At 40.9% G+C, this 24,061-nt stretch overlaps 1 protein-coding gene and 1 long non-coding RNA gene across 2 annotated transcripts in view; one reads left to right on the top strand and one right to left on the bottom strand.

The window, feature by feature from the left end:
• LHFPL6 (LHFPL tetraspan subfamily member 6) overlaps positions 1-24,061 on the bottom strand; it is a 255,490-nt gene that overhangs the window by 225,325 nt on the left and 6,104 nt on the right. The gene's annotated exons all lie outside the window — the stretch shown is intronic.
• On the top strand, positions 105-8,813 carry LOC137211095 (uncharacterized). The gene is made up of 5 exons (XR_010936885.1): positions 105-256; positions 867-1,028; positions 5,561-5,733; positions 6,634-6,891; positions 8,216-8,813. It is a non-coding gene; the product is annotated as an uncharacterized lncRNA (long non-coding RNA).

Below are 24,061 nucleotides of genomic sequence, written 5' to 3'. Positions count from 1 at the left end.
GCCCTCCTCTCTCTCCTGTCCCCTCCCCTCGCGCCCGCCGGGACCCGGAGCGGACGCGGCGAGGGCGCGGCGCGCCAAGGCGGGGACCCTCCCGGCACGCGGGGCGGGGCGGGGCGGGGGGCGCGGCCGCCGAGCGCCGGGGTCTCCTCCCACCCCCCGGGCGGCTGTCTGGGCTCCTCCAGCCCCGAGCCCTCTCCCGCCTTCGTGGCCCCGCGACTCCTTCCAACGCGAGAGTGGCGGAGGCAGAGACCGAGAAGTAGGGGCGAAAGTTGCTTGTCCTCTCGGGTGCTCGCCAGGGGCTTGGAAGATGAAACACGCTCCCTGTTCGCTTTTCGGGGGTCTGGTATTTGGGGTTTAAGCTCCGGTCTCCGACCGCCTTTAGGAGACGGAGATGGAAAGGAACGCCTCAGAGACTGGGCGCGGTGACCCTTTTGAGCTTTCAGGAGCTCTTGGCACGTGGTCACTTTGTAAGGGGGTGAACAGGGCCAGTGTGGGCGTGGGAATGAGAGGCGAGAGCAGAGAACCCGAGGCTCAGGGATTCCGTCAGGCAGCCGCCTTTCCAGCCAAGCCAGGGAGAAAGCAGAGGGAGATGACAGCGAGCCTCCCCCAAGAAACATCCTCTTCAGGAACCTCTCTCGAAGCATTTCTCCCTGTCTGTCCCCCTCTCTCCTCCTCTTTCTCTCTCTGTCTCTGCCTCTCTCGCTCTCCCCCTCTCCTCTCTCTTCCCCTCCCCCCTTTCTCTTCCATCCCTCCGTCCAATCAATTTTGCAATCAATACCGCCATTGAATTTCTTTACTGAGAAACACGGATTCTGATTTCCCCTCTGGACTTAAGGTTTTTGTTTTTTTTTTTTTCTTGTCATTAGCGCTAACCTCTCTGGAAATTTAGAGCTACATTCAGTAGACTGTGGGTCTCTGCTGAAGACGGTATTTTAAGAATCCTGCCATCTGGGAATAGCAGTTTGTGAAGTAGCTACTTCCTCAGTACAGTTTGTGCTTTTTCAAAGCAGTTGAAAGTTAATAACTGGGTAGGTATATATTTCATAGTAAATTTTCAAATTGTACCCTTTAAATTAGCCATGGTAGAGTACTTTTTTTTTATTATAGCTGGAGATGTGCGTTCTTTATTATTTTGAAAGGCTTTGTGTAATTAGTTCCAACCCTTTATGAGGTCATAGACCTTTTTAAGAATATGGTGAAACGGATAAGCCTCCCAGAAAAAGAAAAAAATGCACAGTAGTATCAAGTTTTCTCACAGTGGTTCTCAAGGGAGAGTATGACCCCTCCCAGGGGATATTAGGCAAGGTCTGGAGATATTTTTGATTATCATGAACTAGCATCTGGTGGGCAGAGGTCAGGGGTGCTGCTAAACACCCTACAAGGCACAGGACAGACCCCCGGAATTATCCAGCCCCAAATATCAGTAGTTCTGAGGTTGAGAAAACCTGTTTCAATAAAATGTCCGATGGTTCCCTGTTCCCCTGCATCCCTTCCGTGATCAGAATCCCTGATCAAATGCTCTGATTTATTTTTATTTGTCTTGTACAAGTCACTGGTTAATGAGTTCAGTGACTGTGTTAATAATGATTGGCCTGACTTTCTGTTATGTATCATGACCTAGTTATTACACAGAGCCTTCAGATCTGTATCATGTATAGGTAGAAGGTATGACTCCATAAAGACAAAATAATGAGAGTGAGATTGGGACTCACCCTCCACACGCCCACTGTGGATATTGGTCTAGGACACTTTCTCAATTTGGAGTTTGAAGCACCGAGATGGCTGGCTGAGATTTAAGTCCTGGCTGTGTCTCAGTCCCAACACTAAGTCTCCTTAATAGACTATTTTATCTAGTCCTCAAAAGAAAAGCGGAAAAATATGAAGGGGGTACAGTTATTACTTTACAGAGAGGTTAAGTCATTTGGCTGAGACCTTACAGCTAAAAGGTGGACTTCAAAAAATATCTCATTATCTGCATTCTATTAAACAGAGTAAATGCTATTGAGATTCTGCCTAAGATGAAGATGAAGACAGAGGAGGCTGGTTGTTTTCTTTTTTAATCTATCGGGAAGAAGTATCAATTACTCATGAAAGCATAGCGTATTACACACTAGGACTCAAATTTCTGACTTAGAGGAGTGAATTTGGACAAGCGGTGCCCTTTCTGGGCCTAAGTTCTCTCATTTGTAAAAAGAGGTTGGAAATAGATGATTCTACCTCACGACTTCTAGCATCATGATTATATAGATGCTGTTATATTTGAGAAGAAGTTTAGGGTCATCTAATTTTGTTCAAGTATATAATTTTACAGATGAGGAAGCAGAGGCTCAAAATCCTTCCAGTGTCTTACCCAGAGCTGAGCCTCGAATCCGTGTATCCTGATCTCTCATTTCATTCCACCGTGTAATTATCTTCCCAAACTACCGAGCCATCTGTGTTACTCCTTGAGTTCTTGTTTGCATACTTCATAGGCAAGATGCATTATACTATTTTTTAAAACCCTTGCATTAAATTTGCACCTTCAAAAGGATCTTTAAATTACTTCCCAGCCAGAAGGTCTCACATAGCAAATGCTGCTTATACCTCTTATTCCAGGTTTGAGTTTCTAGCATGTTTGGATGGTAGTCCCATTAAGTCATAAGATGAGATCATGAATGTAAAAACATGTGGAAAGCTATAAAGCATCTATGACAATACTCTTGGTTAGCTACCAAATATTAATTCCCAATCCCTCTTTCTTATTCACTAGATACTTTTGGTGGCCACATGACCCTATTCTAGATAATGAATCAGCTGAGGAGTCCTCTAGGGAAGACTGCATTCTCTGATTAAAGAAGGAAGCATGAGAGAACAGTTCTCTCACCATCTTGGCCGCCTTTTGGACACATTATTGAAAAATAAAATGCTTAGAGTTGTGGCAGCCTTTTTGTAACTGCGAGGAAAATCACAGAAATAAATCCTAGCACCCTAAGATTGTGGAGCTACTCACCTTTTGAATTTTTTAGAAGTAAATTATAGACTGTAAGTAGATTTAAGTCATTGTTATTTAAAATTTCTGCTTTTTAGTATCTGAAAGCATTTCTAATTGATAAAGCACTGTACAGATAAGACATTTGCTCAATGATTAAAAAAACACACATTAGTCAACATTGTAGCCCAGTGCTTGGCAATAGAAGATAGATACTCAATAATTTGAACATTAACTGAGGGAATTCATAAACAAATGAATATTATTGTGATTGTTTTCCTGTTCTAGTGTGGCCTACAGAGTGGGTATTTATCTTCTAAACAGAGAAAGTGTGCTATGTGAAATTAGGGAAGGAGTATGGTAGTGAAATATAGGAAACACCATGGATCAATAACTGCTGACCATCGGGGATTGGTTGAAAAGGGGCTTCTTCAGTTCACATATGTGGCAATCACTATAGTTTGGCTGATACAGTGTCCTTTCCCAACCCTCTTCTTCCATACCTTTCTCTCCAATTGAAGCAGTGAAAGCTAAAATCTCCATTTCCCAGCTGGTCTTGAAATTTGAGGGGCATGTGACAGTGCTGGCCAATGAGAGGAAAGTGGAGGGATGCTGGTCCCATCACATCCACACCCTCTTTCTTCAACCTTAGAAAATGGATGTGGTACACTTTGTAGCACAGCAGGTACCTTTCAACCATGAGGTGAAAAGCATTAGGACAAAGCCCACATACTAAGAATGATGGAGTAAAATGGTGAGTCTGGATCCATGGTATCTTCCTTAGGCCGCTACATTATTCTCAGACTTCCCTTAGGTGAGACCAATAACCAACCCTTAGCTGTTTAAATCTGTGATTAGCAATAAATAAATACCTGCTAGACTATTCAAACTAACTGTTCTCTTGCAGTCCAAGAGCTAGCAACACAGTTAAGTGGATTAGAGCACGGACGCTAAGCAGAGCAGAGAAGAGAGAGGGCAGAACGATGTCAAGGGAGAATTCATTCTCCAGCAATCGGTGGCTGCAGTAGGCATTCCTCATCTATAGCATGTATTAGACAAGATGGACCCTCCTTACAACTTGGCAATAGAAACAGGAATAGCTATGAAGATAGCTGATAAAATGTCTCCCCTTAAAGTCTTAACTTTGAGAAATTCAAGGAGACTGAAATTCTAAGCATTATAAATGGCCTGATACAGGGAGGTACACCTCAAAGACAGACCAGCAAGAGAGAGATGCAGGAAGATGTAAGATGCAAAAGAACTAGTGGATAACGAAAGGAGAGACTCCTTATAGAGCCAAGGAAGAGAGATTTTCCTTAACTGTTCCTGGCTGGGGAGTTTATCAGTTTATTATCAGAATGGATCATTTGTTCCTCAACAGAGGCTGGGAGATACCCCAAGAAATGTTCCACTAGCTAAAAAACTATAATCAGATTTTTCAGCCCAGAAACAGCAAACGGTTAAAATAAGTAGAGACCATGGTAAGTTCTTCAATTTTTTTTTGCCATTTCCTTCCTTCCTAAACTACCCCTTCCCTTCATGAATGCCTTCTTAAAACAGATTTAACGAGGTATTGCTATGGTGTCCATCTTATTTGTAGGGGAAAAAAAAAATCTCATGGGACAAGGGACCTTTCAGATTTCCTGGTCTCCATTTCAAGTAGTCTCTGGATGAGATCATGGATTGCTTTTAGGATGATTATTCTTCCATTTGTATACATACATTTACCACAGCCATCCTAACATCCTGTTGAAGTAAGGTTGCCTATTTCATTTTCTAGGACAGAAATAGCATAGGATAGGATGTGTTTGATAGACTCAAGACCCCTCTTCCCTGTAGAAATTGCATATGTCTCGTTATGTACTATTTCTAAACATAGTGATTTGTATGACTATATTCCCCAGAAGCTCTCATGGAAATAAGATGCATACAGTCTGTGGCCTGCTCCCAGAGGTGCTGTCTGCATTCTTTTTATGAATTAAAGTAGCATACACATTTTAAATCAATAACTCATTCATAAGAAGAAAAACATGTGGAGTGTTAAATCACATTTAACACAGCAAACACTTGACATTAAACCATCAAAATGAGAAATGTCCATAATATATTTTTGCTACATGACCCAGTATGCATTTTAAAGCAGTGCATAATTATGTTTAATACTGAATCAGTGTTATGCTTTTGCTACTTTTAAAGTATGCTTCTTTTTTCTTCTGGTATCAAAAGTCATCTCAGGCTTTTTCAGTGTTACAACTATGTTTTCTAATTTTTAAAACTTTTCCCAGAATATGTAGAAAGAGGAATATAACAGTCTCCATAGAAACAGATAAAAATTTTGTGTATATGTGGATAATAATATTTTCCACCAGTGTCATAACTTCTGAGAGAACTCACAAAGATTTGTACTACAGTATTTTAAAAATCTTAAATCCCACCCTCCTTCACCAAAATAAGATGCATTGCAAGGATTGAATATACTAATACAACAGTCTAACAGAAGAAAGCCAAACTTAAATGCTGGATTTGGTATTATAATACTAAGAGGGGTTAACAAACACTGATTTTTCTAAAGTAAATAATTTCGTATTACAGAAATTGTGAAACGGCAGAGGGGGAATGCCTCTTCCCCAGTTCCCTGGATTTCCTCAGGAGAAATCTAGCTGAAATGTACCCGGGCTCTCTCCACTCATTCAAACCCTTGGGGCAACTGGTGTCTCCAGGGAGAAACCACCTGCCAGTGTGCTGGTCGGGGCTGCTTCTCTCTTGTAAGTGAATCTCCCACATGGGAGACCTGCCCTCATCCATATTGCTGAGAAGAGAGGGTGGGTGAATCTGCTGAGTTCTGGGCTCCATTAGCAGACCCTTTGCCCCTCACTAAGCCACATCCTCCACTTTAGCCTTTATCAGTAATAATCATAATATTTTAGTCTCCATCTGCCTCTTTTTCCCCTCAGTTTGTTCAGATTGCAGCTGGGGAAGAAAAGTGCTATTTATTGGCCCCCGTGAGAGACCCCACTAAGAACTATCACAAATTGAATGTGTGCATGCTTAAATATTACTTAAATATTACTATTTTGTGACCAATATGCCAGCAACACCAGGTCTTTACTAATAGGGATCAAGAAGAAAAGAAGGGAACTAATTTTCAGCAGTTAGCATTGAGTCAAAAGGCCAAAGACTGTCTCTTAAATGCTGTGCTTGGTTGAGTCGCCAACTAGAGTGAAGGGGTGGATGAAAAGAGAAAGCTTTCTTGCTAGTGATGTCTCTGAAAGATCAGTGTCTCCGTGTGTTAAAAGCAAAAGAGCATGGGCAAGGTGACAAGAAACAGAAGATATAAGAATAAAAATAGAATTAAGAGCAGTGTACATCAACCATGTCAACAGGTAGACATTAGAAGCGGTCATGGGGGTAATAAACAGCAGAGTTGGGGAGAGGAGAGGGGGAGAGAGAGGAAGAGAGGCTGGGAAGGGGAGAGAGGGAGAGAGTGACAGAGACAGAAGGAGGGAGGAGGAGGGGGGAGGAGAGGGGCAGAAAGAGAGCCACACAGAGAGGGAGGCCAACAAAGAGTGAGAAGACAGGTGTTCTGTTTCTGGCTTTCGGTTCTGTTTTGCTTTGTCTCCTGGGAGGGAAGGATAAAGAACAACGCTGTATCTTCTACCTTGAAGGCAACATAGGATACTTGCCATGTCTGGTGAAGGATGGGAAAAATACGGATCCCGTGATGCAATTGCTACTACGAGGGCATTAATGCGTCATGAGGAGGACATGTCCACTTGGAGTGTCAAAGGGACATTCACTACGTCGACTGAAATGAAAACGCACGATGGAGGAGCTGTGCATTTCAGGTTCATTTGGGGACTACTGAGGACTATATAGCCCAGTAGACAGCCTCTCAGAGAGCTCTGAGGGACTGCTCTGAAGAGGTAAGGGTGGGGGGGTTAGTGTATATGTGATTTGGGCAAAGGGGGTACATGCAACCAAGCACATTTCTGCAGAAGTTTGCTGCTAGTCACAAGGAATAGACATCTTAGTTAATGGTTTCAGTGCTTTTCTAAGTATGGGAAGATGCAAGAATCCAGGTTCCCACAAAATCTCTCCTGAAAGTATCTGACTACCTGAAGGCCTGCTCTACCAGTTTTCCCAGAGCACGGAGTGCCTCATTCCTGATCTCCGCCCTGAACTCCTTTCAGGGTGTGCTGAAGGTCAGTGACTGCAGTGGCCAGTGCCTTCATTCTTGTAGAACCAGATGGCAAATGACATGTTTTAGTTGTCAACTATATGCAGGGAGATGATGAGGTAGACCTGGCCTAAATCAAACATAGTTAACTCTTAGCATAAAAGTATTTTCTGGTTTGTGGACTTCCAGGTCTTTAATGACTCTTCATTCCTACACCCATTCTCTGCCGTTGGCTGAAAGGCTAAACTTAGCATTCTTACCAGAGGTTAAGTAAGCAGGGAATAAAAAAGGAAGCTTGCATCAATCAGTATTGTTTTTGTTATTTGATGGTTTAAAAAAATATGAAGTTTCCTTACAGAAGGGTTCTAAATAATATATGTAGACACCCCCGCCGTCTCCACTCAGGAGGCGGAACTTATCCCCTCCCCAACTCCGTGGAGGGTGGGTGGGCTCAATGTCTCACGAAGAATGAAGTATGGAAAGGAAAAAAAACCAGTAACTTTCCAGTGGAGAAGCCTGACAGATAACACCTTAACCAGGTGACCTAGATGAACATTACTGGCCACGTGTGGATTCCAGTTTCCCCCGATATGATGTGACCAAAGCACACTTCACTTCCATGGTATTCTCTCCAAAAACCCATCACCCCACTCTAATCACACCCGACCAAACCATATTGGGGGACATTCTACAAAATACCAGATCAGCACTCCTCAGAACTGTCAAGGTTACGAAAAAACCAGGGGAGGCTGAGACACTGTCACAGATCAGAGGAGACTGAGGAGATGTGGTAACTAAATGCAATGTGGTCTCCTGGATGGGGATCCTGCAACAGAAAATGGGTGTCAGTAGAAACACTGGGGAAACCCAAATAAAGTCTGGAGTTTAGTCCATAGTAAGATGCCAATGTTGGTTTCTTAGTTTTGACAAATGTACCACAGTATGTAAGATGAAAACATCTGAGGGGAAACTGAAACTGGATGAAGGGTATATGGGAATACTGTCTTCTATCTTTGCAAAATTCTGTGCAGTTCCAAGTAGTCCAAAATAACAAATTTATTTTTTTTAAGTATTATTTGTTGTATGTCCTTTTCTACGCTGGACGTCCTTGAGGACGACGCTTCACATTTGAAGAACACGTCACACGTGAAAACACGTTTTCGTGTACCTTCATCTAAACTTCCATGGCAGCCTGCAAGGCAGGCAAGATGGGATTATCTCCATGGACAGTGTAGAGATGAGGCAGCAGAAATTAAGAGTTTCTGTCCTTCTGCAAGTCACTCAAGGAGGAAGAAGAAGAGCCAGGACTCAAGCTAGGACTCTTTCTATACCTCATAAATTCCTCACTTTTAAATTCTAGTCCTAGTGGTTCTGGGCTTCCCTGGTGGTGCAGTGGTTAAGAATCTGCCTGCCAACTCAGGGGACATGGGTTCGAGCCCTGGTCCGGGAAGATCCCACATGCCGTGGAGCAACAAAGCCCGTGAGCCACAACTACTGAGCCTGCACTCTAGAGCCCGCAAGCCACAACTAGAGAAAACTTGCACGCAGCAACGAAGACCCAACGCAGCCAAAAATAAATAAATAAAAATTTAAAAAATAATAATAATAAATTCTAATCCTAGTGGTTCTGTTGGGCGTGATTGATATGAGATTGTTAGACTTAATGTACTCACGTTATCCTGACCCCTCTGTGTGAGGATTTGAGTGTGGAAAATAGCAATGAATGCTATAAGAAAAAAAACTGAAATGGGAAAGAATATGTCAAAGTTCCAATATTTACTCCCAGACTTCATCATGAAGTAATAAAGTTCCCTCCGCCAAGAAAAATCCCTCTCATCCTTTAGGGATTGGCTCAGGAATTACTTTGTGAGTCTGTCCTACGGGCTCCCCACTGCATTCACGGTGCACACGTCTCCAAAGCCTGTACTTCCGTAGCACTTTTCACTGCTTCTTTTGCTTGTTTCTTTGTTTGGGATAAATATTAGAAATATACCTTCATATTTGTGCTACATATAAAATGACTCTCCCATTTCTCCTTTTCTTAAGCCACTTTTTCTATCCAAATTTAATCCTCAAATTTTATTAATTTAATCCTCATTTTTTTTTCTAGCCAAATGGCTCACTGTGGATGGGCATGTTAAATTTCTTAAGTTAAAAGTCTCAAACTCAAATGTCTACGAGAACCAGGGAAGGAGTATAAATGGGTAAAGTAGATCCAAGCATAAGAAAAGTCAATTGGCCTCTGTGTCTCTATTTTCCCACTTTTAAAAAACCAACAAAAATGGATATTTTTCTACTATAAGAAAAATGGTACTTGATGATGCATGGTAACTGACATTTGACCTCAGGATTTGTAGGGGAACAAGAGAGTGATCTGGGGACTTCCCTGCTGGCACAGTGGTTAAGAATCCGCTTGCCAATGCAGGGGACACAGTTCGATCCTTGGTCCGGGAAGATCCCACCTGCCCCGGAGAAACTAAGCCCGTGTGCAACAACTGCTGAGCTCGCGTACCACCACTACTGAAGCCTGCACGCCTAGAGCCCGTGCTCTGCAACAAGAGAAGCCACTGCAATGAGAAGCCCACGCACCACAACAAAGGGTAGCTCCCGCTCGCCGCAACTAGAGAAAGCCCGCACACACAACGAAGATCCAACACAGCCATAAATAAATATATAAATAAATAACTTTTTTAAAAAAGAGAGAGTGATCTGAATTGTGGCAAATAGGAAAGTTAATGCTTGAATAACTAGAGATGCTCTGAGAATTCTGGAAGATCCTTTGGAAGACTCAAATGTTGCCTTGATTATTCCTTAAGTCTACCATATAGAAGAAATCAGAGATGCTGTCAAGCACTTAAAGGTCCAGCAGAGAAGTAGCAAGGTAACAGGAGGTGGGAGAACTGAGGACAAATTCCCAGGGAAAGATATGACATTGTCATGTCGACTCACAAGGTTAACTATGGGCAAAACAATGACACAGACTATACTTTCTAACCTTCCCAATTCTCCATGTCTAGTTTGGGGCTTCTCTCTTTTCATAAAACGTTCACTACCCTGAGGTAAGGCTGCCCCAGCTATGCTCAAGCCTTCTCAGGCAAGTCCAGCCCCTTCCATTTCCCATTCTTTGTGGCCATTTCCCATTCTTTCAAGTTCTGTCAGCTGAAATTCTATTGGAATAACATTACCTCTTTCATTGGATGCATTTTAAGTAGGACTCTATGTCTATGATGTTGAGCAGTTTTTCCTATGCTTCTTGACAATTAAGTATTCTCTTTTGTGAATTTTCTGTCCAAATCCTTTGCCTAATTTCTATTAGGTTACATACAGGGGATTAAACAAATAAGTAAATATATTAGGGCTAACGAAAACTAAGTTTCTTACGGTTTGAGAAGGGAGTTACAATCACAGAAAGGAAGAAAATGAAAATGAATCCTGTGTTGTTGATTGGACATAGAAGGATTGAAGTGAGGTCATGGTTTTTGGTATACATAGATGGATACGTAGACATCTGTGTAGGCAGGGAAAAGTATGAGATAAGCCTGGAATATATTACTATGACAGAAAGAAAGCAAATACTCGATGATGGAATTGTATTAAGATACCACAGAAGCCAGTTTGGATAGCCTTCCTCAGGTCAAGTCTAAGACAATAAAAATAAATAACAATAGCAATAATATGACTCATTGAATAAGATAAGAAACTATGAGTCCTAAACAAACAAGCAAGTTTTAAACTTTTTTGATGGAATTCCCTGATGGTGCAGTGGTTAAGAATCCACCTGCCAATGTGGGGGACATGGGTTCAAGCCCTGGTCCGGGAAGATACCACGTGCCGCGGAGCAACTAAGACCACACGCCACCACTACTGAGCCCGCGTGCTACAACTACTGAAGCCCACGCACCTAGAGCCCGTGCTCCGCAACAACAGAAGCCACTGCAACGAGAAGCCCGTACACCTCAACGAAGAGTAGCCCCCGCTCGCTGCAAATAGAGAAAGCCTGCACGCAGCAACGAAGACGCAATGCAGCCAAAAATAAATAAATAAATAAAAATAAATAAACTTGTTTGATGAGAAATGGGATATCTACATAGTTTCAAATTACTTTCCATGAAACACTTATTAATGGAAAGGAGAAAGGCATCATATTACAGCGAAGAATTCTGGCAGGCACCGCCTTAATCAAACGATAAAAGTGAATATCACCAGTAATTGGACAAATTAAAATTCTGTACCACATGATAAGATGCAATTACAACACAGCATCAACTACAGTGATGTTGCTACCGACAAGGCATCCTGAATCTCGTTATGAGGAAAATCAGAGAAAGTGAAATCGAGGGGCATTCTGTAAAATGACTGGCCGATATCTTCAAAAGTGTCAAAGGCATAAATGGTTAAGAAGGGTTGAGAAGCTGTCCCAGACTGAAGGAGAATAAGAGATGTGACACATAAAGACAATCACGTGATTCCGAACTATGTCTTTGGTGAAATTCATGGGATCTGAGGACTTCTTTTTAAGACCATCAAATAATTTATTGCAATTCAGCTTGTGCCCGAAGGGCGAGGAGAGGGTTGGGAAGAGAGTAAACAATTGGGGTGCCAGTGGCATCCGGGACAGTTCATGATGGTCTGCCCAAAGCGTCCGTGGGAGGGTCTGCGGTCACCTGGGTCCACTGTTCCCGAGCTGGCGGGCCTCCTGCGGGGCTTCCTTCCTTCCTTCCCTCCTCCCTCCTGTGTCTGTGCCTCCTCCCCGCATCCGGCGGCTCCAGGCCCGGCGCCTGGGCCGGACAGGTAGAGGGTTGGGAAGTGGGCGGGTGGAACAAGCGACGAGCAGGGACTTCACAGTGGACGTAGCGGCCAGGACAGCAGGTACTGGCCGTCCGTGCAGCCCGGGCGCCCTGGTGGGGAGGGCTCAGCTGCGCACCAGCCTGTAGAGGGCGCCCTCCACACCACCACTGGGTCCTAGGGATCCCCGGGGGTCCCGGAGGCTCGAGGACCTGGAGCCAGAGGGGCTGCCCTGGCACATCGTGGCCAAGGCCTCGACATAGGATGTAGGGGCTGCTGTAGCTGCGGTCGCCCAGCCAGGTCACGGTTGTTCGCCGCCAGCACCCTGGGCCAGTCTCCCAAATTCTCACCTGAGAACTCTCACCTCTACTCCCTGTACTGATGGGTGTCCTTAGAGGACTCGGTGGTGCCGATGGTGAAGACACAGAGCTAGGAAATCTACACAGCCAGTAAATTTTCAAAGTTATTTTCTTGATTTTGATGTCTTTATTGTGGTTATGTTTGTGGGAAATAGACAGTAAAGTATTTGATGTGATGGGGGTCAGGTTGGGATTTGATTTTACCTTATTACAAGCTGATCAATTAGCCTGTTACCATTTCAGGGATGCTGGCAGAAGACGTAAGAGGCCTGGGGCAGAGACAAAGTATTTTATTACTCATGGCACAGGAAGCAGTGTGAACACCATCATTTGCATCTGTCCCCGTTCCCTCAAAGTCCCATGGGGGCAACACAGAGGACCCACGTGGCACCTGCACATGCAGTGGGCTGCAATACAGGGAGAAACACCGACCTTGGGGAACCTGCTGTTTTATAGCAAACAGCAAGCCTAATCTTTGCCCAGAACATTGCCTCATCCCTCAACGTTGCTCATTGCAGACAGAACCCTGATACGTACCCAAGGAATAGTGTGTGCCACAGGAAATTTTGTGGCAGTATTCCTATTATTCCTACTATTGCAAGGTTCTGAACTGAAGTGTCCATCAATAGTACATAAGTAAATTATGGTGTATTCAGAACTGAAGGAAAAGCAATGCACTAGTGTTCCATAAAAGAATATGGATGAATCTTACACATCTAAGGTTAAATGATTGCATTCAGACACAGGAAATAGACAGCGTTCTGTTTCATCTGTATAAAGTTGACAAATGGACAAAACTATGGGACACAGAGGTCAAAAGAGATGGGGTCCTGGAAGTAGTGTCTAGAAGGGGCTTGAGGGAGGTTTCTGAGATGCTAGCAGTTGTTTTTTCTTTATCTGTGTGGTGGTGTCATGCTTGGGTTCACTTTGTGATAATTCATTGAGCAGAACACGCATGATATGTGCAGTTTCCTATGTTTTTACTTCAACTAAAGATTTAAATGTGAAAAGAATGCTAGTGCATGCTTATATAAGTGAAATAATATAAAGATGTGTAAAAGAAATGCTAATAACTTTCCCAGCTTCCTAGTCTCCTGGGGTATCCATTTTTAATAGACCAGCATGCCTCCTGTTATATTGTCTCCTAATTAAACAAGCAAATACACTCATGTATACACAAATATCTCTGCTTTCTCTTTTTTTGTTTTTATCCATTATGTAATACACTTTATAGACTTTAAACTCTAATATTTTTATTTGACAATTTGTCATGGACTTTCTGTAAGTCAATAGCTATAGTTAGAACTTTTAGTCTATTTTTCTACCCACACTTCTGTAATTTTACACAAATAAGTACATATACTGTTGTCTGTTTTTAGTGATGCCTTTTTTTTTTCTATGCATCCCCCCCTCACACATGATCTCTCTTACTTCTTGAAAAATCTGGTATTTTCCCCCCTACTTATATTACCATTTATAAATGAATAATTTGTGTATTTAATCATTCATGTGTACAAAATGAAAATTTATATACAAATGTATAAAATGTGTTCATATTAATAATCTCAAACTTATTTTGTTTAATATTTCTACTCTATCTTGCTCCCAAAATACATTTAATGTAGTAATTTCACATATGTAATAATCAAAGCTCCATATGGTGTATGGCCCTTCAAAATACACAAACATACACAGTTATTATAAACACAGCATTTTAAAGGTAAAAAAAGTGTGACTAGTTTTACTTTTCATCACAATTCGATCACTTGGGCAAATAGTACCTTCTTTGAATTAAACATAAGGCTTTACCAGGGTGTACTGTTTACACCAACTGGAAGCAAATGGAAATATTAGGCTCAGTAACATGCACTAATTTTTCTGTCCAATATCTGCATTTTAATCTCCTATCTCTGGTGGGGAAAAAAATCTCATTATTAAATCATTAATGTCATTGCCTATGAGTTAACTAGATGTTCTTTTGTTATACTTAATTTAAATTATCCCTTATCTCTTGCAGGATACCATAATTTCAACAAATAATTAAATTTGCTTTCTATTTTTTAAGTAAGTCACCCTGTAAATTGACATCTATTGCTTCAGAAAACAAGGTTAATTAACATGTGGAATTAAAACAAATGCAGTGGCACGTTATGGCATTTTCATTGTTTTCTTTTAAAAAAAGAGCTTACAAAAATTTTACGTTGCTTTATAAAGTTACATGGGAATGAGGAACATTGGTGACTTTAAAATAAATTTTCAATTTAAAAATCCATCATTGTAAATTTGTGTCAAGCATGGCAAAGTATGTAGACATATACTTCACCAGTAATTTTTATTTTGATATCAATTTCCTATCAGAGGCAGGTGATTTATAAGCTTTTTAGTGTTAGTAACAAAATTAATAACAGTGCCTATCCTTTACCTTAAAAAGTAGAAAATAAGCTTTAGAAATAGGACTTCAAGGGATAGCCTGGAATTGTGTAAGAGAGAATTTCTCCTTTTTTTTATTAAAAAAAACTTTTTAAATAAATTTATTTATTTAATTTATTTAGTTTTGGCTGTGTTGGGTCTTTGTTGCTGTGCGCGGGCTTTCTCTGGTTGCGGTGAGCGGGGGCTATTCTTCGTTGCGGTGCATGGGCTTCTCACCGCGGTGGCTTCTCTTGTTGCGGAGCACGGGCTCTAGCTGCGCGGGCTTCAGTAGTTGTGGCTTGCAGGCTCAGTAGTTGTGGCGCACGGGTTTAGTTGCTGCACGGCATGTGGGATCTTCCCGGACCACGCTCGATCCCGTGTCCCCTGCATTGGCAGGCGATTCTTAACCACTGCGCCACCAGGGAAGCCCCAGATTTCTCCTTTTATATCATCATTCATCTGGTATGCTTTCTGGTCTGTGGTCCCAAAGAGAGATTGGGTGTGATTTCTGCTAATTAGGCTTTGGAATCATGTTTTGATTAAAGAACCTCCCCTAAAGAAAAATCTGTTTACTCTGAGATTATTAGAGCACACTGTTTTTGCTCCTTCAGACGTAAAGAATAGGGCTGGCTCAATAACACGCATCCACATTTTATCAGGCCTCTCACACCAATATGTTGGTTCATCGCAAAGGTTGCTGTTCACCTGTTGTCACACCTCCCCAAGCTTTTCTCTCTACTCTTCTCTCCTCTGGTACGAAGCGCCAGCTGGTTTTGGTGGCTCCGTTCCTTCGCCTCACGATTGAATTTCTTGTTCAGAATGAACCACTCCATCTCTGACACTAGGCAGCTCTTGAAACAGATAGGCCCCAAACTGCAAACCAAATAACCCCAGGGGTCAGCTATTAATTAGGAGACAGTTGTTCATAATCATATGCCAATTGCTGGAGAGCAATTCCAGTTTTACTAACCAGTCCCTGTGGGCAGCTTTGCTTTCAAACCTCCTGTAATAGAGTCTCACCTGACTTAGGTCTTGCTGTTTCTGTGAGATTACTGCTTTAAGCTGACAAAAATTGCATTGCATTAATATTTAAAATAAAAATCAATGATTACTCTAGTACAGTGACAGAATGCTGCTGCTGAGTGCCATTGAATTTCTCATTAATATTAATTTGTAGTTTGTAGAGAAACGGTTTAACAACCATCGCGCTACACACATGTAATTCAAATATTGATGAACTGAGCCATAAGTCTGTAATCGTGAGAGAAATTGCTCATAACTGTCTGTGTTTGATTATTTTCCAATTTCTGACCAGCATAAATTTGTTTTAGGTTGCCAGGAATGACAGAAAATTTCCCAAATGAGATTTGTACCTAAAGGCGTGATAACCCTGGTGTCAATATTGTCATCATCAATCTGATTTATTGAGTATATTTTAAGGACCTGGGACTGAACGAAGACTGATTTTCCTTAGTATGAAAAGAGGATGCTGTTGATCCAAAATTAGTAGGATGCTTTTTTGAATTGTTCTTCTTGATCGTGGTAATTAACTTCCACTTAGCTATAAACACATGTATCATGTTTGCAACATCAGATGAACATGTGCCCACCAAACAGTAATTAAAGATCCCCCATCCTAACTGGATGCATTTGTAAATTCCAAACAGAAAACTTGCTTTTTATAAGAGAAAAGTTTATTTGTTCATTAATAAATATTTATTGACGGTATGAGGCGTTATACTAAGTTTTGCTGTGAGGTATATGGGTAAATAACACATGTATTGTACCATAAGCTAGGAGATTAGTGAAGCATGTATGCAGTAACCATAATACAAATTCCATTTTTTATACATTTATTTTATTACAACCTCCTTGGGTTTGTGAGAACCAGAGAGAAAGAATAACAAAATTATTGTAGAAATGAAGCTTCTCCTTGGGGCCTATCACCTATGGATGTGCTTTTACTGAAAAACACAGAGCAGCAGAACACAAAAGTCAACACGTATCAGAAGCTTCTGGAGGACTTGTTAAAACAGTTTGCTGGACCTCACCTTCAGAATTTCCAATTCAGTGGGCCTATGGCAGGGCCTGAGAATCTATATTTCTAACAAGTTTCCAGGTGATGATGAAGTTCTGCATTGAGGAATCACTTTGAATAACCACTGGATTAGAGACTCCCAAAATTGTTTAGTAGTAAAAGAAAATATGCAGGGAGCATTTTCTTTCTTCCTTTTAAAACCTTTCCTTTCCTTTCTTCCCTCCCACCCTTCCTTCCTCGTTTCTTTCTTTCCTTTTTATTTTATTTTTTATTTTATTTTATTTTTTGCGGTACATGGGCCTCTCACCGCTGTGGCCTCTCCCATCGTGGAGCACAGGCTCCGGACATGCAGGCTCATCGGCCATGGCTCACGGGCCCAGCCGCTCCGCGGCATGTGGGATCTTCCCAGACTGGGGCACGAACCCGTGTCCCCTGCATCGGCAGGCGGACTCTCAACCACTGCACCACCAGGGAAGCCCCTTTCTTTCCTTTTTAATATAAATCTTCCTCTTCCTCAATCTTAAGAGACTCAGTGGGTCTGTGACGACGATAAAAAGTCAACACTTTTTACGGACTTCCCTGGTGGCGCAGTGGTTAAGAATCCGCCAGCCAATGCAGGGGACGCAGGTTTGATCCCTGGTCCGGGAAGATGCCACATGCCGAGGAGCAACTAAGCCTGTGTGCACAACTACTGAGCCTGTGCGCCACAACTACTGAAGCTCGCGCGCCTAGAGCCCGTGCTCCGAAACAAGAGAAGCCACTGCAATGAGAAGCCCGTGCACTGCAACGAAGAGTAGCCCCCGCTCGCTACCGCAACTAGACAAAGCCCGCACGCAGCAATGAAGACCCAAAACAGCCAAAAGAAAATAAATAATACAAATAAATTTATTAAAAAATAGTCAACACTTTTTAAAAGCTTCACTATAATTTTCTGAATTCCAGGTGAGTTAATTTTCCTTTCCACTGTACTGGGGAAAGTTAAATAGGGGAGAGGATTGCGTGAACATGGTAGGTAAGCACAGTATAAAGGGACTGGTTAAATAAAGTGGAGAATTTGCACTCTTCGATTTGATTCACATACAGACACTAAAACTTCCCTCCATATAAACACCCAGTGGGCATCCTCAGATATTCAAAGGTGGCAGAATTTAAAACATTCTAAAAGGTCAGTTCTGGACTTCCCTGGTGGTCTAGTGGTTAAGACTCCGCACTTTCAGTGCAGGGGGCTCGGGCTGGATCCCTGGTTGGGGAACTAAGATCCCACGTGCCACACGGTGTGGCCAGAAAAAAGAAAAAGTCAGTTCTGATTGCTGACAGGCTGTGCACTTCCAGGCCTGGGGCGTATTAGGAGCCGAGGGTGGCGCTGCATCGGGGCAGTCATGAGGAATGACTGGATTACTGGGACCTTTCCTCCGCTTGCTCCACACATGGATGTTTCCCTATTTTTAAGCTACTTCAAGGTCCCATGTCATTTTTCACTCGCACTATCCTTAATCCAGTAACACATCTTTCTGTTTCCCAAACTGGAAAATAAGAACACCACAAATAGGTACGGGGTACCTTCCAGGAGCATCAGTTTCAATGAAAAAGGGCACTGCCACGTTATCTCCCAGAAGAAACTCTAATGCTATTTCAAGCACCATGGAAGTATGCGTGTGAATGCATGGGTTTGCATGTGTGTGTGTGCACTTTATACTTTTGTGCTGGGAGGAGAGTAACAGTTCTTCTGGTCATCAACAATACTTGCAACTATTTCTTCTGATAGCTGAATGGTCAAAACTGGGTGTGGAAGATAGAAAAACTAGCCCTGCAATAAATTATGTAACTTCCATTACATAAATTGCCTTCATTATCTGTGCCTATGGAACATGGCTGGATGATATCAGACTGAATTAACAGATTGAATAATTCTTGTTAGCAGCAGGACAGCCAGTCCTCCAGAATAAGCTGGGACATAATCAATTACTGAGCTAGTTAACTTGTAAAAGGATAAGCAAACCTATCAAAACCTGAAATCACTTCCTGTTCTTAAAATGGTATCTTATATATGTGTTAGTCAATAAATAAGACCAGAAATGGTTAATACAATTGAGATATGGCAGATGACTTTAAAATATAACAGCATCTTCCTTGGGAGTGGCCTTTAGAGATTTGGTGTTTTCTTTCTGCTCCAAATCATAGACGCATGCCATTGAAAGGAACTTCAATTTGATGTCACACCACGTGGAGAAGTCTCTTCTGCACCTCTCAAGGGATTGTCGGCTGGCGTCTACTGACAGTAAATGTGTGACCATTCCCTTGTCGGTTATTTTGAAATGATAGAGGGTTCTTCCTTTCTAAAATTTTCACCAAAATGCTAATCCTTCTCCCATGAGTCAGGTCTCTTTGATTCCAAAGCCCATATTGCTTTATAGTATCGCACTGCCTCCGAATGAATACCTATTATGTGCCAAGACATTTGCAAGATAATTTAGGAATAGAAAAATTAATGAGACCCAGCACCTCTTCTTAAAGGTGTTTAACCTGACCATAGAACAGATAATACATGCACATAATTCTTTCTAATTCAAGTGCCAAAGAGAACCTTTAACTTCTATGAAACTTTGTTCAGATGAGGTAAAAGGGATGATACCCAAATGGAAGGTTTCATGAAGGAGACAAATGGTAGGTGGGGATACAGAAGTAAAGTGGGGAGAGCATATAAGGCAGAAGAGTGGGCATGTGCACGGTGGGGATGAAAGGCACTGGGCACGTTTAGAAGAAGGGGATTAAATGCTCGCAGTGCAGCATAAGATAGGTATAGGGAAGCAATGAGAGTAAAATATAAGGATATATTTCTCAGATGGGTTGGGGTCAAATTACAAAGCAGCTGGAAGCCAGAGACAGCACTATGGACTTGATTCTCTACACTGGTGTGCTCCAACAAGGGACATAACCCCAGGATGGATGTCAGAGAGTGGAGAGCGCAATGGGGTGCAAGATGATGTCAAAACTTTTATTTAGTTTTAATTTTTAATGTTAGAAATGAAAGAAATGATGCATTACTGAAATGCACTCTATGGGTTGACTCTAGTTCCCTCACCCTCCACATTTCAAGGTCATAGATCTCATGTCATGTACAGTCGGGGAGGCATCCTGAGGGAAGGGTGGGTGCTCCATAATGCCAGGATTGGGAGGGAGTCATCGTTTTTTGCTAGTTTTCAGTGTATTGCTCACTGCAACAGGCTACCTTGCAATGAGTTTGCAGACGTGAGGGTCCAGTTTGGTGGATTATAGATTATGTCATTTAAGTTTAACTAAACATCCTCCAAAATGGCAAACAGCCTAAAAAGATGCCTTCAGAGAACCCACAGATTGAAGATAGTACTAATAATACAATCACAAATAAATTAAAATGTGGCAGAGCGGACATTCCTTATCCTCCAAGTATAAGATGTCCATCACCTACATTACAAGACAAAACCAAGGATAATCTAATGAGAGGTGATAAGAAATAGTATTAGAAAAAGTGACATTTGAAATATAGGTATAGACCCCATGTTATTTATGAGGAAACTTCTTATCAACGGTATAATAGTATTGTGCCTTTGCGAAATCCTGAGTTTTTTTTCCATGACAGCCCTTGAACGAGGTATTAAAATAAACTGAACTTGGAATGAGAGCAGCCACTTCAGTTGCTGTATCACAAAGTATTAACCAAAGTTTTAAAAAATAATGAAGCATATATATATATATATATACATACCATAAATATGAATAAATACATATAAAATCTTTTAAACTAAAATAATTAAGCAGACATATCTATAAATTGTATGCATATGTAAGTAAACATGTATATGAATAATAAAAATTTAGATTTAAAAAGTTCTTTGAACCTTAATAAAATAAAAATTATTCAAAATATATTTTCTCTTTATCTCAACCTTTTATGTTTTTGTGCCTGTTAAATAATGCAACGTATGCCCGTTTATGTCTCTAGCATGTTATTACAGTCATAACTTAAATATATAGTTATAAATATGTATGTATCTGTACACTGCACACTCTCAACATGTTTTAGCTGAAGGGGGGTGATACTTTTGAAAAGTTTGGGGATCGCTGCTTTACATTTGGAATAGGGATGCATTGAAGGTTTTGATCCAGGAAGTGATATATCAATACATGAAGACATATCAAGAACTGTATTTAAGAAAAAAATCTGGTACCAATGTACTATGAGACTATTTCACGGACCATAAAAGACTATTTTATAATGAACTGTGAAACAGAAAGAAGGGAAGTGGTTAATAAATTGTTGAGAAAATTCTGGTCTTGAATAGGGAGGTACCGATGGGACTAGGAAGGGGGAGCTAGAGGCATAGATACGAGAGTTCTGTGAAGGATTTCAACACACGATTCATTACCAGGGAAAGTGAGGGGCGTAGTGGAGATGAAGCAGAGATAACCCTGAGTTTCTCCTCTGGGTAAATGAATGAAGGGTGAGGACATTAATATTAACAGAAATGCTGTGTTTTCAGCTTGGTTTAGAACAGAATATATTTTCTACAATTTGGGTCATCGTTTATTCAAATACATCAGTCTATTCATTTATTCATATTAATTTTTCATTTATTCAACAAATACTTATCAAATTCCAACAACATTACAGAAACTGCATGAAGTGCCAAGTATTCAAAGATGAATGAGATGGTTTCTGGACTCAGGGAGCTCACAGATTAGCGCGAATAATATCATAAAAATGTGTCGATAATGACACAGAGTGTGAAAGTGCAGTGAGAGAACCACCTGGAGGGTGATTCAAGAGCACATGGAAGGGACAGCTGGCCTGACTCGGTACATTTTTGGAAGAGGAGGCTCCTGAGACTCTAAAAGAATGAGTAAGTGATAGTCAAGGGAGGAAGAAAGGAAATGCGTTCCAGGCAAAGGGATGGATGTGACGGCCAAAGCACAGCGCAGCGTAGGTGGGAAACTCAAGCAGAAAAAGAGTTCAACAGACATCAGGTTCCCTGTGACTGGTGGACTGCTTAATTCTGATAAGAGGCCATGGACTCATCTATTCTGAAAACAAAATCAGTAACAATCAATTAAAAGCCAAAAGCTGTCAGACCTATGCAGAACAGTGACAGGTGGAGACCAAATCAAAAGAAGGGGAAATAGATGGTTTCTATGTTAAAGCCGCAGCACAGAAATTGGACAATGAAAATAGTACCTGTGGCTATTTAAACTGGAGACATTACTATCTGGTGATTACGTGTAGTATGTGTTAAGTAAGAGAGGCCAGCTGGCAACCCTGTAGATTCGGACCACAAGAATGAACAAGTAGACACAATGAGGCTTGTTATTGGAGAATACATGCATATGTATAAGGAAAGAGGGAATGGCCAGAAGAAACTCTGGAAAGTGCACGGATGTTTACACCTTAGTATTAAACTATGTATTTACATGTATGCGTACACGTGAGTGCCAGATGAAACTTGAGGCTGAAAGGAGATAGGAAGTGTGTGAAAAAATATATATGCTTTATTTATCTGATAATGTGGGACTGTTGTATGAAACTTGGGCAGGAATGGATTATTGCATAGTTCCACTGAGAGTGTGTGAAATAGCTCAGATAAATGTGGCAACTACGTGTTACTTTCTTGATTATATAATACCTCTTACACCCATCTTACTTCATCTAGTCCTCATTACTCAATAACCCAGGTAGTGTTATAGCATTTTGTACAGGAGGAGATTGAGAATTGGAGGCAAAATATGACTTGCCCGGGGGCATATAGTGGCAGAGTTGAGATTCAAACCAGGCTTTCTGACTCTGGAACCAGGGTACCAACCATTTTACCAGTGGTTTCAACATATCAGTAGCTTTCTGGAGAATTATCACTTGATAATTAAGGTTTTTGGGGTTTTTAAAAAATGTATAAAGATAGCTTTTGTGTGTAGAAACGAATTCTTACATCTGCATTCATTTTCACTAATAGTTCATACCTTACAATTTTGATTGTAAGTTGAAGATACAACTTAAATATTAAGTAAATTTACTTACAAACTTAGTGATTGTTAATTAATACTCAACTTGTTTCTAAAATTAAGATATTAAATTTCCTCCAGCATTTAAGTACAACTCATAAATTTAATTCATGTATTATTTTAAATATTTCATATTAAAGTCATGCAAGTTATGTTCCCCTAAATATTTAAGAATTTTTTTGTGATTGACTTAATTATCTAAAACTTTCAACTTAAATATTTCATATATCTGGTTTTCTAAAGTACTTCAAACAGATAAGCAGGTGGAATTACAAACCTAACACACAAAATATTCTTAAGTACATAAATGATACTTGAAAACCTAATAATAAAGATTTGATGATTCAGATTTATTTTAACTTATAAATGCTGTTAAAACTTATCAAATACTATTATACCTTTTAAAATTAAAATCACACACAAAAAATTTTCAAGTTGAAATTACAAGTTTAATATGTCAGATTTAAAAACAAGACAACCTATATTTTTCAGATGATTATATACACTGCTCAAATTTCCCATTTTCTTTTTCATTTATTTTCTGCAGTTGTGGTCACCTAGATTTGCCCTTAACATTCCAAACTGGTACAAAAATATTGATTCCAAGGATTTTATCATTATTTTCTCCATGCTTATTTTTACATATTCTTGGAGTTGCTAAGTCATTTTATCATCTCTTTACTCAAAAAATTTCAGGCTGTGGTTAGAGATTCTGGACAGAGACCTGGAACCTAGTGGCAATTTCCAGAATAATCTACCTGAGCTGCCTGTTAATATGCCAATCCTGTTTATCTAGAAATGGTTTCATCTGGCTACTTCTTAGCCATTTTATTTTTACACTAACTTCTGACACAACTCTTACTATAACCCCTGTCATAAATATAATTGTCTAATTTGGGTGCACAACATCTCATACTCACACTACCTCCCACCCCACTGAGTTGCAACTAATCTGTTTGCTGGAAGCTAATTAAAATCTGCATGACAGTCCCATCTACCCCCAGTGCTGGGGCTGTAACTAAACTCTTTATCTACTTGGATTTTGCACCTTTTAAATATAGATTATTTCCTAATCTGTCTCACAGACCACAAATTTATAGTTATTATGTTGACCAGAATTACCTCTCCAGTACTGTGTGCTGTTGGGTTTGAAACCAAGCAGGACCCTGTAGGGCCTTCCCAGGCACAGACATCCTCATGTCCCCTGCCTCTTGTTTGTAAAAAGCTTTAGCCTCCTAGGCCTTTCCAGAGTTCCAAAGAGCAAATTTAATCAGAGAAGTGAAAAAAATGCAGAA

This window comes from Pseudorca crassidens, chromosome 18 (assembly GCF_039906515.1).
Source record: "Pseudorca crassidens isolate mPseCra1 chromosome 18, mPseCra1.hap1, whole genome shotgun sequence".
In the NCBI taxonomy this organism is placed as follows: Eukaryota; Metazoa; Chordata; class Mammalia; order Artiodactyla; family Delphinidae; genus Pseudorca; species Pseudorca crassidens.
Note: the sequence above shows the minus strand (reverse complement) of the source record. Positions and strands in the feature narration are given on the sequence as shown.